This window comes from Tamandua tetradactyla, chromosome X, assembly GCF_023851605.1.
Source record: "Tamandua tetradactyla isolate mTamTet1 chromosome X, mTamTet1.pri, whole genome shotgun sequence".
Taxonomy (NCBI): domain Eukaryota; kingdom Metazoa; phylum Chordata; class Mammalia; order Pilosa; family Myrmecophagidae; genus Tamandua; species Tamandua tetradactyla.
In genome coordinates, this window is record NC_135353.1 from 112,206,638 (window position 1) to 112,216,896 (window position 10,259).

Here is a 10,259-nt window from a genome sequence, read left to right on the forward strand (position 1 = left end):
GCGTAGTTACAAATGCCAGTATTATTTATTATTGTAGTCAATTTTTTGGTATGCAACTTCACTTTTTTACTTCCTATAAAGTATTAAAACACACATGCTTAAAAAGTATGCCTAAACCTGTTTTGGACATACAATTTACAAAAGTTATAAATGGCAACATGTGCCAAAAATGGTAGGGTGGCAGAGGGATATAAGAAAAGTATGCATGCATGCTTTTATATCAAACCAAATATGTATTGTCTATTTTTAGGATATTAAATTCTAATCCCATGGCAACCACAAGGAAAATAGATGGAAAATATATCCAAATAAAAATGAGAAGGGATTCTATAGGGTACAGCACAAATAATCAAATATATATAAAATGGGCATTAAGAGAAGTGAGGGACAAAAAAAGGTATAAGCAAAATGGCTGTAGAAATTCCTATATTTTCGGTAGTGAACTTCAATAGAAATAGATTCAGTGTTCCATTTAAAAGGCAAAGATTGGGAGAACAGATTTTAAAAAATCACCCCATGATAACTCCAAGAAATTCACCTTGAATTGAAAAATGCAACTGGCTTGAGAGTGAAAAGATAGGAAAAAATATATACCATGTGACTCATAACCAAAACAAAGCTAGGATGGCTATACTAATATCAGTTAAAATGGGTTTTAAGTAAAAAATCATTATGAGGGACAAAGGTAGTCATTATATAGTAATAAAGTGGACAATTAAAAAGGAAGATATAATAATAATTATTATATATGCACCCAACAGCAGAGCCCCAAAATATTTGAGGCAAAAACTGATATATTTGGAGGGAGAAGTTGATGGTTCCACATTAATAGTAGGCTACCTTAATGCACCACTCTCAACAATGGAGAGACCATCTATTCAGGCAATCAATAAGGAATACAAGACTTGAATCATACTCTAATCCAACTAGACCTAAAAGACATATATATATAAAATTTCACCCCCAAAAATGAGAATACACATTCTTCTCAAGTGCACATGGATCATTCTCTAGGATAGACTATATGTTTAATTACAAAAGAAGACTCAATAAATAAAAAAAACATTGAAACCATACAAAGCATATTCTCTGAAGCACAACAGAATGAAATTAAGAAACAAGAACAGAAGGAGAAATGGAAAATTCACAAATACTTGGAAATTAAAATACATTCTCTTAAACAACCATTTGGTTAAAGAGGAAGTCGGAAATGAAATTTGGAAATATCTTGATATGAATGAAAATGAAGATACAAGACACCAAAACCTATGGTATTCAGTGAAAGCAGTTCTGAGAGGGAAATTTATAGCTCTAAATACTTACATTAGGGCCCAGGTGTCTGCTCCAAGACAAGTCCTGACCTAAGGCCATGTTCATGGCTGGGGAGGTTCCAGAGCCTTCCAGTGTGGCATGAAACTGCAGGTTAGGGGTTCTTGGGAATCCCCACGGCCTTGAGATGAGGTCCATCTTCTGGAGAATTCCCATGCCCAAAGAGCCCAGAAAGAGGACATGGCTACCTAACCAGGGTAAGCAAGGTGTCAGGTGTTAATGACTCAAGGATGCAACTTTGCTTTTTATTCAGGATAAGTGGAGAAAGCTGGATCCTTTTCAGAGAAACGTGTACCAGGACATGATGTTGGAGACATATAGGAACCTGATATCACTGTGATTTCTGTTTTCCAAAGCAAAAGTGATTTCCATATCACAGCAAGGAGAAGAGCCCTGGAAGGTAGAGAAAGAAAATCCCTGATGCTCTTGTCTAGTCAAGAAGTTTTTAGGCCTGGATGAAGTGGAAAATCACAGGAGGAATATGCTGGTTTGCATCTATTATGTACCCCAGAAAAGGCGTATTTTAATCCTGATTCAGTCTTGTGGAGGCAGTTATTTATTTTAATCCTGATTCAGTAATGTATACTGGACTCTCTTGATTAGATTATCTTCAGAAAATGTGAGTGCCATCCATTCCAGGTGGGTCTTGATTAGTTTACTGGAATCCCTAAAAGAAGAAACATTTGGGGGAGAGTGAGAAACAAGAGAAATGACAGAAACCTCAGAGCCAAACAGAAACTTCATAGCAGAACTGACACTGATGTGTACATGTGGAGAACAGAGACATGGATCTTTGGAGATGCCTGGAGCCCAGCAGACATTTCCATGAGATGTTAAGCAAGCCCAAACTTGGAGAGGCACATGCCAGTCGCATGATTACCCAGCTGACAAAGGTGTTCCTAACCCATGGACCTTCCTTGAATTAAGGTAACCTCTTGTTGGTGCCTTAAATTGGGTTCTTTAATTGCCTCAGAAGTGTAAACTTGTAACTTATTAAATTCCCCTTTTGTAAAAGCCATTTCAATTCTAGTATATGACATTCTGGCAGCTAGCAAACTAACACAAGGAGGATTATGATTGAAGATCAGTCCTAAAGTCACACAGTCAACACAAACTCAAGACTCATCATTTCAGGGACTAATGAGGAAAATACTCAAAAGCGATGAACCCTCAGATTTCAAATCAGAGTAACCCATACATATGGAGCCAGATTAAAGAAACAGAAGGACAAAAATGAAGGTTTCCAAATATTTTCCATCACCCATAAAAAAAATCCTTACCATAGAAAGGAGTCATCCAAATATTGAATTTGGCCAAAACTTTACCCTGAAATCATACCCTGTTAGGCAACAAAGGGTTTATAGAGAAAAGGCACTCTTAAAATGTGAAACACAAAGAAATAGCTTGAAGCAGAATTCAAATTCTTAACAAGCCCCAAATCACAACAACAGAGAAACGCTATAAATGTTATATATGCAAGAAAGCCTTCATTCACAATCCATCCCTTCATAAATATCATAAAAACTAAAGCAGAGGTAAATTATTCCAGTTCTAAGGAATGCTTGAAATTCATCAGCCAAAGCTCAGCTCTTATTCAACATCTAAAAATTCATACTGGATAGAAATCCTTTGTAAACAGAAGAACTCATACTGGGGAGAAATCCTATATATGTAAAGAGTGTGGTACATCCTTCAGTTGAAGCTCAGGCCTTTTTTTTTTTTTTGTATGCTGTATGGCGGGATCACATTTCATTCTTTTTCCATGTTAGTATCCCATTATTGCAGCATAATTTGTTGAATTTTTGTCTGTTTGGTTTTTGTTTGTTTTGTTTTATTGGGGGGAGGGATGCGTAAAGTGGGATTTGAACCCAGGCCTCCTGCATGGCAGGCGAGTATGCTACCACTGAACTACCCTTGCATCTCTCAGGCCTTTATTATACACCAAAGATCCATGTTCAAGAACATCCCTATAGATATAAACCTGGTGGAAATCCATTTATTTGTAGTACATCCCTTCCCGGATGTCAGAGAATTGATCTCAGAAAGAAGTCTTATTTACGTAATGAATGTGACAACACCTTAAAGTCTAGTTTATTCCTTCATTATTATCACAGAATTCACACTGGAGAGAAACATTTTAAACGTGATGAACATGGGAGAACCTTCAGTCAGAATCCATCTCTTATTCAACATGAAAAAATTCCCATTGCAAAAAATTCTTCTGCATGTAGTGAATGTGGAAAAGGCTTTACTTCTATTTCATGACTTAATAGACCTTGAATGATACATACTGATTAAAAATTGTATGATTGTAATGAATGTGGTAAAGTCTTAAGTTCCCACTCAGTACATTATTCATGAGAGAACTCATACTGGAGAAAGAACATATAAATGTGAAATGTGTAGAAAAGCCTTAAGATAAAGTTCAGCTCTTATTCAAGATCAGAGAATTCATACTGGAGTAAAATCCTGTAACTGCAATGAGAATGTAAAAATATCCAGGTGTAATTCATCCCTTAGTAATCATCATATAATTCATACTGGAAAGAAATGATATTGATGCCTGGAATGAAGGATACCTTTTGGCCAATGTTCAGCATTTATTCAATATCACAGAATTCATACAAGGTGTAAATCCCTTAAATGCAATGCATGTGTAAAAACTTTTAGACAAAGTTCATCTCTTATTGCAATCAAAGAATTCATACTGGAGAGAAATCATATGAATATGATGTATGTGGGAAACTCTTCAGCCAGAGATCATCCACTACTTATCATTATAAGATTAATATCAAAGACCACCTGAAAATAGATTAGTTCGTGAAAACTTTAAGCCAAAGTTTATCAAATATGTACTTGAGAATGATTTAATAAATGTAACAAGTATGATGCAACCTATTTTAATTTAGTCCTCACCAGATATTAAACTTCAAGGATAAAACTTGACTATGTAGCAAAGAGGGGGAAATTTTTCATACCTATCAGTCAGTTTTTAAAATATCCTGAGGTAGATAATTCACAATTGCAGACATTGACTTTGGTCATTTGTAAAATACAAGGGGGATTTTTTTTTCCCTGCGTCTCTATGCAATGTTGATGTTTACGTGTCATGTATGATAATGATAAAATCTGGGAGCAGGTGGATTCTCATTAGGAATAAAACACTAGTTTTAAGCTAGTAGCATATTTATTACATTTTAGTAGCAAATAAAAGAATTGAACTTATATATGCAGTTTTTAGAGCAAAGGACCAAATAAAAGATAAAAAAAAAACAAAACACGAAACTCTAAACTACCTCTCAGCCTCTGGAATTTACATTTTCCTAACTTGCTGTCAAATTCTGTGCATGGCTTTCATTAAAAAAAAGAAAGAAGAAAAAATAAATGCTTACATTAAAAAAGAAGAAAGATTTCCAATCAGAGATCTGACATCAAAACTGGAGGAACTAGAATAAGAAGAGAAAACTAAACTCAAATCAAGGAAAAGGAAGGAAATAACAAAGATTAGAGTAGAGATAAATGAAATAAAGACAACAAAATAATAGATAATCATGAAAACCAGAAGTTGGTTCTTTGAAAATATTAATAAAATTGACAAATTTCATCTAGACTGACAGTGAACAAAAAAGAGAGGATGCAAGTAACTAAAATCAGAAATGAAAAGGGAGGCATTGCTACCTATAATGCTAAAATAAAAAAGGAATATAGGAGGATTCTGTGAAGAAGTAAATGCAAATAAATTAGATAAAAGATGAAGCAGACACGGCAGGCCACGGTGGCTCAGCAAGCAAGAATGCTCGCCTACCATGCCAAAGGACCTGGGTTCGATTCCCAGTGCCTGCCCATGTAAAAAAAAAAAAAGAAAGAAAGATGAAGCAGACAAATTCTTAAGGACACACAAACTACCTGCATTGGCTAGATAAGAAATAGAAGATCTCACAAGACAATTAATAGTAAAGAGATTGAATCAGTAATAAAGAATGTCCCAACATAAAAAAGCCCAAGAGAATATCACTCCATAGAAGAATTCTACTAAATATTCCAAGAAGATTTACCTCCAATTCTGCTCAAACTCTTCCAAAAAATTGAGGAGGAGAGAAACAGTCCCTAATTCATTCTACGACGTCAATATCACCCTCATACCAAATCAGACAAAGTTACCACAAGAAAAGAAAATACAGATCAATACTTCTTATGAATATAGATGCAAGAATCTTCAACAAAATATCAGTAAATTGAATCCAATGAACTATTAAAATAATTATATACAATGATCAAGTGGAATTTATCCCTGGTATGCAATGCTGGTCCAACATAAGATCATTTTATGTGATCCACCACATTAAGAGAATGAAAGAAAAAATATATGATAATTTCAACTGATGCAGAAAAGGCATTTGACAAAATCCAGAACCCTTCTTGATAAACCACTTAGAATACTAGGAATAGAAGGAAACTTCCTGAACATGATAAAGGGCATATATAAAAAGCCCACAGCTAATATCTTTCTTTTTTCTAACTTTTTTATTAATAAAAAAATTAACAAACAAAACATTTAGATATCATTCCATTCTACATATACAATCAGTAATTCTTAATATCATCACATAGTTGCATAGTCATCATTTCTTAGTACATTTGCATCGATTTAGAAAAAGACAACAGAAAAAGAAATAAAATGATAATAGAGAAAAAAAAGACTATACATACCATACCCCTCGCTTTCATTTACCACTATTTCAAACTGAATTTATTTTAGCAATTGTTCCCCCTATTATTTATTTTTATTCCATATGTTCTACTCTTCTGTTGATATAGTAGCTAAAAGGAACATCAGACATAAGGTTTTCATATTCACAGAGTCTCATTGTGAAAGCTATATCATTGTTCAATCATCATCAAGAAACATGGCTACTGGAACACAGCTCTACATTTTCAGGCAATTCCCTCCAGCCTCTCCACTACATCTTTTTTTTTTTAATTAATTAAAAAAAATTAACTAACACAACATTTAGAAATCATTCCATTCTACATATGCAATCAGTAATTCTTAATATCATCACATAGATGTATGATCATCATTTCTTAGTACATATGCATCAATTTAGAAAAAGAAATAGCAAGACAACAGAAAAAGAAATAAAATGATAATATAGAGAAAAAATAAAAAATACAAAAATATATTAAAAAAAACTATAGCTCAGATGCAGCTTCATTCAGTGTTTTAACATAATTACATTACAATTAGGTAGTATTGTGCTGTCCATTTTTTTTTTTTTAGAAATCATACCATTCTACATATGCAATCAGTAATTCTTAACATCAACACATAGATGCATGATCATCGTTTCTTAGTACATTTGCATCAGTTTAGAAGAACTATCAATATAACCGAAAAAGATATAAAATGTTAATATAGAGAAAAAAACTAAAAGTAATAATAGTAAGAACAAAACAAAACAAAACAAAACAAGACAAAAACCTATAGATCGGATGCAGCTTCATTCCGTGTTTTAACATGATTACTTTACAGTTAGGTATTATTGTGCTGTCCATTTTTGAGTTTTTGTATCTAGTCCTATTGCACAGTCTGTATCCCATCAGCTCCAATTACCCATTATCTTACCCTGTTCCTAACTCCTGCTGAACTCTGTTACCAATGACATATTCCAAGTTTATTCTCGAGTGTCGATTCACATCATTGGGACCATACAGTATTTGTCTTTTACTTTTTGGCTAGACTCACTCAGCATAATGTTCTCTAGGTCCATCCATGTTATTACATGCTTCATAAGTTTATCCTGCCTTAAAGCTGCATAATATTCCATCGTATGTATATACCACAGTTTGTTTAGCCACTCGTCTGTTGATGGACATTTTGGCAGTTTCCATCTCTTTGCAATTGTAAATAACGCTACTATAAACATTGGTGTGCAAATGTCCGTTTGAGTTTTTGCCCTTAATTCCTTTGAGTAGATTCCCAGCAATGGTATTGCTGGGTCGTATGGCAATTCTATATTCAGCTTTTTGAGGAACCGCCAAACTGCCTTCCACAGTGGTTGCACCATTTGACATTCCCACCAACAGTGGATAAGTGTGCCTCTTTCTCCGCATCCTCTCCAGCACTTGTCATTTTCTGTTTTGTTGATAATGGCCATTGTGGTGGGTGTGAGATGATATCTCATTGTGGTTTTGATTTGCATTTCTCTAATGGCCAGGGACATTGAGCATCTCTTCATGTGCCTTTTGGCCACTTGTATTTCCTCCTCTGAGAGGTGTCTATTCAAGTCTTTTTCCCATTTTGTAATTGGGTTGGCTGTCTTTTTGTTGTTGAGTTGAACAATCTCATTATAAATTCTGGATACTAGACCTTTATCTGATATGTCATTTCCAAATATTGATTCCCATTGTGTAGGCTGTCTTTCTACTTTCTTGATGAAGTTCTTTGATGCACAAAAGTGTTTAATTTTGAGGAGTTCCCATTTATTTATTTCCTTCTTCAGTGCTCTTGCTTTAGGTTTAAGGTCCATAAAACTGCCTCCAATTGGAAGTTTCATAAGATATCTCCCTACATTTTCCTCTAACTGTTTTATGGTCTTAGACCTAATGTTTAGATCTTTGATCCATTTTGAGTTAACTTTTGCGTAGGGTGTGAGATATGGGTCTTCTTTCATTCTTTTGCATATGGATATCCAGTTCTCTAGGCACCATTTATTGAAGAGACTGTTCTGTCCCAGGTGAGTTGTCTTGACTGCCTTATCAAAGATCAAATGTCCATAGATGAGAGGGTCTATATCTGAGCACTCTATTCAATTCCATTGGTCGATATATGTATCTTTATGCCAATACCATGCTGTTTTGACCACTGTGGCTTCATAATATGCCTTAAAGTCAGGCAGTGCAAGACCTCCAGCTTCGTTTTTTTTCCTCAAGATGTTTTTAGCAATTCGGGGCACCCTGCCCTTCCAGATAAATTTGCTTATTGGTTTTTCTATTTCTGAAAAATAAGTTGTTGGGATTTTAATTGGTATTGCATTGAATCTGTAAATCAATTTAGGTAGGATTGACATCTTAACTATATTTAGTCTTCCAATCCATGAACACGGTATGCCCTTCCATCTATTTAGGTCTTCTGTGATTTCTTTTGGCAATTTTTTGTAGTTTTCTTTATATAGGTTTTTTGTCTCTTTAGTTAAATTTATTCCTAGGTATTTTATTCTTTTAGTTGCAATTGTAAATGGGATTCGTTTCTTGATTTCCCCCTCCGCTTGTTCATTGCTAGTGTATAGAAATGCTACAGATTTTTGAATGTTGATCTTGTAACCTGCTACTTTGCTGTACTCATTTATTAGCTCTAGTAGTTTTGTTGTGGATTTTTCCGGGTTTTCGACGTATAGTATCATATCGTCTGCAAACAGTGATAGTTTTACTTCTTCCTTTCCAATTTTGATGCCTTGTATTTCTTTTTCTTGTCTAATTGCTCTGGCTAGAACCTCCAACACAATGTTGAATAATAGTGGTGGTAGTGGACATCCTTGTCTTGTTCCTGATCTTAGGGGGAAAGTTTTCAATTTTTCCCCATTGAGGATGATATTAGCTGTGGGTTTTTCATATGTTCCCTGTATCATTTTAAGGAAGTTCCCTTGTATTCCTATCCTTTGAAGTGTTTTCAACAGGAAAGGATGTTGAATCTTGTCAAATGCCTTCTCTGCATCAATTGAGATGATCATGTGATTTTTCTGCTTTGATTTGTTGATATGGTGTATTACATTAATTGATTTTCTTATGTTGAACCATCCTTGCATACCTGGGATGAATCCTACTTGGTCATGATGAATAATTCTTTTAATGTGTTGTTGGATACAATTTGCTAGAATTTTATTGAGGATTTTTGCATCTATATTCATTAGAGAGATCGGCCTGTAGTTTTCTTTTCTTGTAATATCTTTGCCTGGTTTTGGTATGAGGGTAATGTTGGTTTCATAGAATGAATTAGGTAGTTTTCCCTCCGCTTCGATTTTTTTGAAGAGTTTGAGGAGAGTTGGTACTAATTCTTTCTGGAATGTTTGATAGAATTCAGATGTGAAGCCGTCTGGTCCTGGACTTTTCTTTTTAGGAAGCTTTTGAATGACTAATTCAATTTCTTTACTTGTGATTGGTTTGTTGAGGTCATCTATGTCTTCTTGAGTCAAAGTTGGTTGTTCATGTCTTTCCAGGAACCCGTCCATTTCCTCTAAATTGTTGTATTTATTAGCGTAAAGTTTTTCATAGTATCCTGTTATTACCTCCTTTATTTCTGTGAGGTCAGTAGTTATGTCTCCTCTTCCATTTCTGATCTTATTTATTTGCATCCTCTCTCTTCTTCTTTTTGTCAATCTTGCTAAGGGCCCATCAATCTTATTGATTTTCTCATAGAATCAACATCTGGTCTTATTGATTTTCTCTATTGTTTTCATGTTTTCAATTTCATTTATTTCTGCTCTAATCTTTGTTATTTCTTTCCTTTTGCTTGCTTTGGGGCTAGCTTGCTGTTCTTCCAAATGGATAGTTAATTTCTGAATTTTTGCCTTTTCTTCTTTTCTGATATAGGCATTTAGAGCAATAAATTTCCCTCTTAGCACTGCCTTTGCTGCGTCCCATAAGTTTTGATATGTTGTGTTTTCATTTTCATTCGCCTCGAGGTATTTGCTAATTTCTCTAGCAATTTCTTCTTTGACCCAGTCGTTGTTTAGGAGTGTGTTGTTGAGCCTCCACGTATTTGTGAATTTTCTGGCACTCCGCCTATTATTGATTTCCAACATCATTCCTTTATGGTCTGAGAAAGTGTTGTGTATGATTTCAATCTTTTTAAATTTGTTAAGACTTGCTTTGTGACCCAGCATATGGTCTATCTTTGAGAATGATCCATGAGCACTTGAGAAAAAGTTGTA

At 34.5% G+C, this 10,259-nt stretch overlaps 1 pseudogene; it reads left to right on the forward strand.

Annotated features, from left to right (window-relative positions):
* Positions 1 to 408: 408 nt before the first annotated feature.
* On the forward strand, positions 409 to 4,146 carry LOC143672014 (uncharacterized; annotated as a pseudogene).
* The last annotated feature ends 6,113 nt before the right edge of the window (positions 4,147 to 10,259 follow it).